The sequence below is a fragment of the Podarcis gaigeae genome, assembly GCF_964106915.1.
Source record: "Podarcis gaigeae genome assembly, chromosome: 16".
In the NCBI taxonomy this organism is placed as follows: Eukaryota; Metazoa; Chordata; class Lepidosauria; order Squamata; family Lacertidae; genus Podarcis; species Podarcis gaigeae.
In genome coordinates this window covers 5,169,435-5,177,533 of record NC_139693.1, presented here as the reverse complement: position 1 = coordinate 5,177,533, position 8,099 = coordinate 5,169,435, and positions in this window count along the sequence as shown.

The following is an 8,099-nucleotide window of genomic DNA, read 5'->3' as shown; positions in this document are numbered from 1 at the left end:
TTTCTTCTCATGAGGTTGCCCAAGTATTGGAGCTTCAGCTTCAGGATCTGTCCTTCCAGTGAGCACTCAGGGTGATTTCCTTCAGAATGGAGAGGTTTGATCTTCTTGCAGTCCGTGGGACTCTCAAGAGTCTCCTCCAGCACCATAATTCAAAAACACAGATGTACAACCTGAGTATAAGATGGAGGGGCTCTCAGAATTAGCATCTCAACAGATCTTGCTTTAGATCCCACACAGATACAGGATCCCAAGAATTTGAAGTGACTCAGGGCTTCATCCAGACTAACCCACCAAAACCCACAACCATACTAGTTAATTAAGCCCATGAAACTAAATGTGAATTTTTCTTCAGCAGTTGGGTTTCTCTGAAAGGAAAAGGGCAAGATCCTCAATTAATTCCCAGGCTGCACCCTCATTCTTCTTTAACGGTGTGGTAGCAAAATAGCAAACCTTAAGCCAATCTTGCATACACCAAAAATAAACCAATCCTTATATTTCCCTTTATCTTTAGTGACTTGAGAGACAGAACTGGGAAGAAAAATACACTCACAGATCATCGCTACTATATCAGATGCTGAGAAAGGAGAATTCCTATTATCAAGCTCAATTGAAGTGCAGGGTAGAAAACACATTGCTTCTTTGTTTTCATAGGAAGGCATGACCTACCACCAACAGCAAACAAATAGCCTCTGGCAAATGCGTATCAGCAGTGTCACTAGGAAAACAAGAAGCACTCATTCTGCTTGGTCACTGCAGACAGAAATAAAAAAATGCCTTTTCTCATGAAATCCAAAGACGTGAATCAGTCTTGCTTGGAACTGGGAGAGAAAAGAGACTGTTAAGTTTGTGCTTCATGAGAAGGCAGTGCAGCGCCTTCTGGGATTTCAAGCACATCTCAACAAACAGAAGGCAGATAGTAAACTCCAGATAATGTTCTCACTTGGTGCTGGAGCTTGCAATGGAACATGATGTGTGTGTGAGAGAGAAAGAGGGTTGTAATATGCAAGATAGGGCTCCCAAACCTTTAACAGTTGGGCTGAATAGGGAATTTCAACAGATGTAGCTAATATTAAATTTGCAGGAACCCTGCCAGTGCCTTCTGTTGCATCCAACTACCCTATATGGCACGTTTGCTTATGATATGGTGTTTTGGTATCCATCAGGACGAGTTGGGCCTTGAACCATGAAACTGTGGTTTGTATGCTCATACCTCTGATGCAGCAGAGCTACTCGAGACTATCATGTGAAGGACTAAGAGGCTTAGCCTCTTCAGGGCCAGCTCAGTTCTGTCCTCACACACAGGCCAATGAATCTCTGTGACCTGGCCCTACAAATAATTCCAGGAACTCGACTACATTTTGACTTTGTTGTTGTTTAGTTGTTTAGTCATGTCCGACTCTTCGTGACCCCCTGGACCAGAGCACGCCAGGCCCTCCTGTCTTCCACTGCCACCCGCAGTTTGGTCAAACTCATGTTGGTAGCTTCGAGAACACTGTCCAACTATCTTGTCCTCTGTCGTCCCCTCTCTTTGTGCCCTCCATCTTTCCCAACATCAGGGTCTTTTCCAGGGAGTCTTCTCTTCTCATGAGGTGGCCCAAGTATTGGAGCCTCAGCTTCAGGCAGGATCTGTCCTTCCAGTGAGCACTCAGGGCTGATTTCCTTAAGAATGGATAGGTTTGATCTTCTTGCAGTCCATGGGACTCTCTAGAGTCTCCTCCAGCACCAGAATTCAAAAGCATTAATTCTTCGGCAATCAGCCTTCTTTATGGTCCAGCTTTGACTACATTAGTCAAAAAACAGTGTTTTGAATGTGTTATATAACATGCAGCACCAGATGATGCTATAGAGAAGGAAACTTTTCTATGTGGTTTTACATAGTGTTTTTTTCTCTTTCATTATAACAATTTAATTCTGACTTATAGCATTTTCCCTCTGTGTGTAGATCCACCCGCGGATCAGTTATTGCTTTTTTTATTTGGGTAACAGTCTTCTTAGTGGTGGGATCCACCTTGTGGAATGTCCTTCCAAGGAAGCTCTGTATATTGCTGAGTTTGTGGAGAGGTGCGGAAGCAGTAGGCCAAGACCCTTCTAATGCCTGGACTGCCCCCCCCCCCATCTAAATCTTGGAATAGCCAGGCCAGTTTGGTAATGGCCTGCTAAGTATGGGTCCTTAAGAGAACCAGAGGGCAAATGGGTGGGCCTTCCTCAACTGTCTGATAGTTAGAAAGACTGCTCACACATTGGGGTGGTATGCAATATGCAATCTTCATATGTTTGGTTACAAATGGGATGTTAATAGCACTGTTCGGACTACTTTGTGTGGTGGACTCTTCTTCATTGGAGGTTTTTAAGCAGAGGTTGGATGGCCATCTGTTAGGGATTCTTTAGCTGTGATTCCTGCATTGCAGGGGGTTGGACTAGATGACCATTTGGGTAACTTCCAACTCTACAATTCTGTGAATATTTTCCATCCCCTTTTTTGCATCTAATGTTAGTACTCCTGTTTTCCATTTGTGTTTGCTAATTGCTGGTTTTGATATTTGATTTCTTGGCTCAGCTGTTTTCCATGCTTACCGTTTTGTGTAGTGTTGATCTGTTTTATATATTGTCTGGCTATTTTACTGTTGTAGGCTGCTGTGACTTCTATATTGAAATAGGTGAGGTATGCATTTATTAAATACATATCAAGCATACTGTATCCCCCATGCTAGTTTTATATATACCAATGCTGCATACATGCCATACATTTAGAGCACACCCATCCACCAAAAATCCTGGGAGTTGTAGTTTGTTAAGGGAATAGTTACTAAACTGCAGTTCCCAGGATTCTTGGGTGGAAATTTCAAGTTTGCATACATTTTCAGCTGAATTTAAGGGAATTTTTACATGAAATCAAATACGTACACTGGTATCTTGAAATCAGAATGATTTCCTGCACCTGATGTATTGGTAGCACAGAAAAGCAGCTTCTTATGAAGGTCAGTTAGATAATTGGAGCTGGGCTGGATCAATTTGGATTAGCTTTGATCGTATTCAGCTGTCCTCTCTCTCACACACTTCCCCCCCACCGCTTCTCTCTCACACACACCACTTGCATTGTATAGTACAATTAGAAATGGGGGGAGGACATATGGTGCAAGCAAATGGCCAACTAGTAGTAGGCAGGTATTAATGCAATGTCTAATTTTAACCCTGAGCCTACGCTTGCAGCTACTCTCTTAAGGCTAAGTGAGTGGGAAACTGGACTGGCCCTTATTATCCAATAAGGGTTTGTTGGTATTACAAACACGCCACACACAGAAAGACCTCCTCACTACAATCTATTAAAAATGTATTTTTAAAAAACTGGGGGAACTATTTTTTCTCCTTTTTGTACTCCCACAGAAAACAGCAGATGTGGACAAATGAAAGGAGTCACTAAATGCATTTTGGTCCCTTAAAATGGCAGCTGTGTGTTTCAATTCTATTACTAACACCAGCAAATAGATTGCGCTGATTCAGAGATGTTCTTGGGGCATAATTTCAAGTGGGGCTGGTTTAGCCCCCAGACAAAGCACCACTGAGCAACAACAATCTGCTGGCACCTTACTGGGATTGGGGAATAAGAGGCTTCTTGGTGTGAAGGACATAGCTCTCTGACATTCTTTAACTTTGTTGCAATGTTTCTTACTATAGAGATTATTGGGGGGGGGCTGTACAGGAAATAGATATGTTTGCTATTATGTGTCAAGAATATGCTAGTTTCTAAGCTGCTTCACAAGCACACAGCCTGGGAAGGCAAATGGTGAATTACATGAAGTTCTTCTGTCAGCTCTGAACCTCCCCATCCCAGGCCTATTTTCTATGAATTCAGTTTCACTGGATGTCCCACAATTGTTTCCTTTCCAAATAAATGTGGTTTTCTGACTAAAAGAAAAAGCCCTGATTGCACAAGAGCCATTCACATGAGCAATGTTAACACTGGAGCCATAAACACGCACAATACTGTAGCTCTTCTTCTACGAAATGGAAAATTGCAGGTTGCATGTTGGCATATTGGTGGAACTGACTTCCAGGGTTTTGAGTGTCATTCTCATTCATTCATATATATATATATATATATATATATATATATATATATATATATATATACAGTCTCTATGCTGTATAAAACTCAGTCCTGTCTTCCCAGTTACCAGTAATTGGTCACATGGATTGATCAGCTGTTGTAGGTATGTTTTCAGAGACTAGGACCTTTTCTATATGAGTGGGTGGTGCCCATTGCCTGGAATGCCTTGCCAGTCAACGTTTCAAGCAAGCCTCATCGTTGTCCTGTTTTAGGCAGGTAGTGAAAACATAACAGTGCAAAAATGTCATTTGGCTGGTCATTTCCCTTTTTCTTGTTTCTCTTTGATTATTTAAGTTCTGGTAGTAGCTTCTGGAATTTGTTGTTCAGGTTTTGGCTTTTTACATTTTTTTTCCTTTTATGACGGGATGTCAGAATGGGGATCGTTACATATTTTAATAATGGCATGTTTGGATTTGTTAGCTGCCTTGAGCTCCTTTTGACTGGATACTAGGCATCAACCATAATGTAGAGATTGAATGACATATCAGATTAAACAGCCAAGCCAAGGCCTCTTAAGGATACCATAGTGCTTCATGCCAGAAAATGCATCTTTTTGTCTGAGAGAATTTACATTTTTGAAACACTCTTTTTTACAAGGCCATCACATACCAGACAAAGTGGCAAAAGGCCCTCCAGGCTGATGGGTGAAGTGATGGCTTTCAGCCACTGGACACTGCCCCACTTATTTTCTAAGGGAATGATTTACAGCCACTAACCTCTCAGCTGGTGAGCAGAGAGGAAGTTGGAGCAAGTCCATGTGCAACCCCCCCCAAAAAACCCCCAACAACACAAACCCTTAAGCATGTCTTACAGCTGTCCCTTGCTGAATAGTATTTTTGATTCTGCACATCTAACAATATTGAAAACATGCTATTCATTCAGGGTAGAAGAGTTTAAATGATACTGATTTCTTGGCTCAAATGCTACTACACATGTGAATAGTCTCTGTGCCACTGGACTATAAGTGTAGCCTTATGACCTTGCTTTGTCACCAAAGAGCTCTTAAACAGCAGCTCATATCCTTGGCTCCAACTCCGGAACTATACCGGTTCTTAACTGAAGAACTGAGAAGTGCTCCGGGCTGGCTTTCAGACACAGCTGCTCAGTGCTGCAACTTTTTCTGTTATCAGCCAAGTACCTTCTGAAGCTTGTCTCTTTAAGGAGGTATGGACTGTAAGCCCCTAACTCTTTCCTCTTTGACTGGAAGCCGGAATACCAACACACCATCTAGACAGCACCTATGAACTTTTGTAGATTTATCTACAAAGGAAAGGGAACCAAGGGAAAGACAATAGGGCAGGGGTGATGAACTTGTGGCTTGCGGTTTGGCCAGCGTTGATTAGTGCATCTTGCACTGTTGCTCCATAATAATAATAATAATAATAATAATAATAATATTTTTTTATTTATACCCCGCCCTTCCCGGTTCAAAAACCAGGCTCAGGGCAGCTAACAACAAATTTAAAACACTTAATTATAAAAGCAGCATAAAATACAGTATAAAAACATGAATAACAATGAAATCAAAAATCAATTAGATAATCTCCAGGGCTAGCTAGCTGAATTGGTCCTACTTGGGCCAGCGAGGCGGCCAGGGGAGAATTAGCTGTGGGGTCTCAGAACAGGTGATCTTCATAAAAGGGGAGGGGGAAGGAAGAGAAGGGAAATAAAAGATCAGGCTGAATTCAAATTAAAGGCCAGGCAAAATAGCTCTGTCTAACAGGCCCGACAGAAGGAGGTTAAATCTGCAGGGCCCTAGCATTACAGGACAGAGCATTCAAACAGGTATGAGCCATCACTGAAAAGGCCCTGGCCCTGGTGGAGCATAGTCTGACTTCCTTAGGACCCGGGACCTCTAAACTATGGTTATTCATGGACCTTAAGGTCCTCTGCGGGGCATACCAGGAGAGGCGGTCCCGTAGATATGAGGGCCCTAAGTGTAAATGGCTTTTACACTTAATCTTTGTGGCACTTGTATGGGCTGATCTGTGGAGGCCAATAGGTGCATTGTCTCGCTCCGTGGCGTGGAGGGGTCTTTGACACAGTTGGAAGAGAAACCCATTCTATGACATGTTATGTCATCTTCCCGAATTCAAGCAACACATTTAGAAAAACTTATGGACTCCCTCATAAGCCTTTGCTAACCAAGTGCCAGAGGCAGATTTAGGGCAACGTAATACCCTTACCTTTTAAGTGATGTCGCAAGGGATGCAGGTGGCGCTGTGGTCTAAACCACTGAGCCTCTTGGGCTTGCCAATCAGGAGGTCGGTGGTTCGAATTCCCGTGACGGGGTGAGCTGTTGCTCGGTCCCAGCAGTTCGAAAAGTGCAAGTAGATAAATAGGTACTGCTCCGGCGGGAAGGTAAATGGCATGGTTTCGGTGTTCCGTTGTGCCAGAAGCGACTTAGTCATGCTGGCCACATGAGCCAGAAAAACTGTCTGCGGGCAAACACTGGCTCCCTCGGCCTGTAAAGCAAGATGAGCGCCGCAACCCCAGAGTCGTCTGTGACTGGACTTAACTGTCAGTGGTCCTTTACCTTTACATTTAAGCAATGTCACAGTACTGGGTGAGCAGCTGAGGAGGGCGCTTCTCACCTGGCTTAAGCCAGTGCCAAGAGGGCTTGAGGAGGGGGTCAAATGCTGGCCTTGTACAGGGCAGTATATTACCAAGGTCTGCTCCTGCTGGCACCCTTCAGATGTTACTGGCCTCCAACTCCCATGAGCCCTAGGCAGCATGGCAAAGTCTGCTCTAGGAACTAGAGTCTATAAGGCAATAGAGGCCACTATTCTATCCCCAGGAAAGGCAGCTCCCATATTTTTATAAAAGTGGAACTTTAGAAGAATTGTGTTAAGCACAATAGTATTGTAAATGCAAAACCTGATGTTCCGCATATGGAAATAGGGACATCCTTGTGACATCATGGTTTTCATACCAAAGATCCCTTCCTAAGTCTCTTTCTTGTTGAAGGCTTTTCACTGACCGACATATATTGTGTTCATTTACTTGTGTTATGGGGAGAGGAAGAATCCACAAGCTTTACCTTGGGCTTCCTGCCCCCCACCATTTCAACTGTAGCATGCTGCCCCACTATAGTCTTTTAAAACAGTAGCTCAGGAAGCATCGTAAAAAGTAAAAGGATCAAGGACACCCCGGCCCTGAGCCCTCAGTACTGTTTGAACTTCCCTGGAGAAGCAGCTGAAAACAGGAAGCATGGCAGTGCTAGCGAATCACATTCATAATATTTTAACAAGGTGTCCGTATCAGGCAAAAAAACAGGGACAAAATAACGTCACGCAGGGCAAGGCATATGGTAGTATAACTATGTAACTGAAATGCATCCTGTGGAAACTGACCGCCATTTGGCTTTTGAGCCTCAGATATCATTACTGACAGAGACAGTTGGGAATTTGCTTTCATTACTCTTTGAGCCCGCCCTTGACATTAATTAAAATAGTTTCACTAGGAACACTCTTCTGCCTTTTTCCACAACTGCTACTATCTCTGTTAAGATGCACTTTCCATAAAAACTGGTCACTATTTAGACCATCTGCCTTCTGAACCATATCTCAAACACTCCTCAGTGCTGTAACTTCTGTGCTTTTACTGCCCCCTACTGCTTGTTTTATAACCACTTATTTATCCTCAAAATATACTAGATTTCTAAAAAGGGTTTGCCATGAAGAAGTCCATAATGTAAATAGCTGTGGCTAAAGAAATATATACAGATGATAAAGGACTTTGAATAAACATTCAGATGTTTTTCATCTCTTACTTAATATGTTATAGTAACACTTCAGGAGTCAAAGTGGGTTCTGCAGATCAGAGAGACATGCAACTTCTCCTCCTCAAGCACTTTGAAGAGTTTACATGCAAAGTACGAAAGAGGAATTATTCTTTCATCATTCAGGCTGAAGGCTCATTTTCCTCCCCCAAACATGTTTCATGTAGAAACACAAGTGTGACAAAAAAAAAAAAATCCCAAACCATAGTT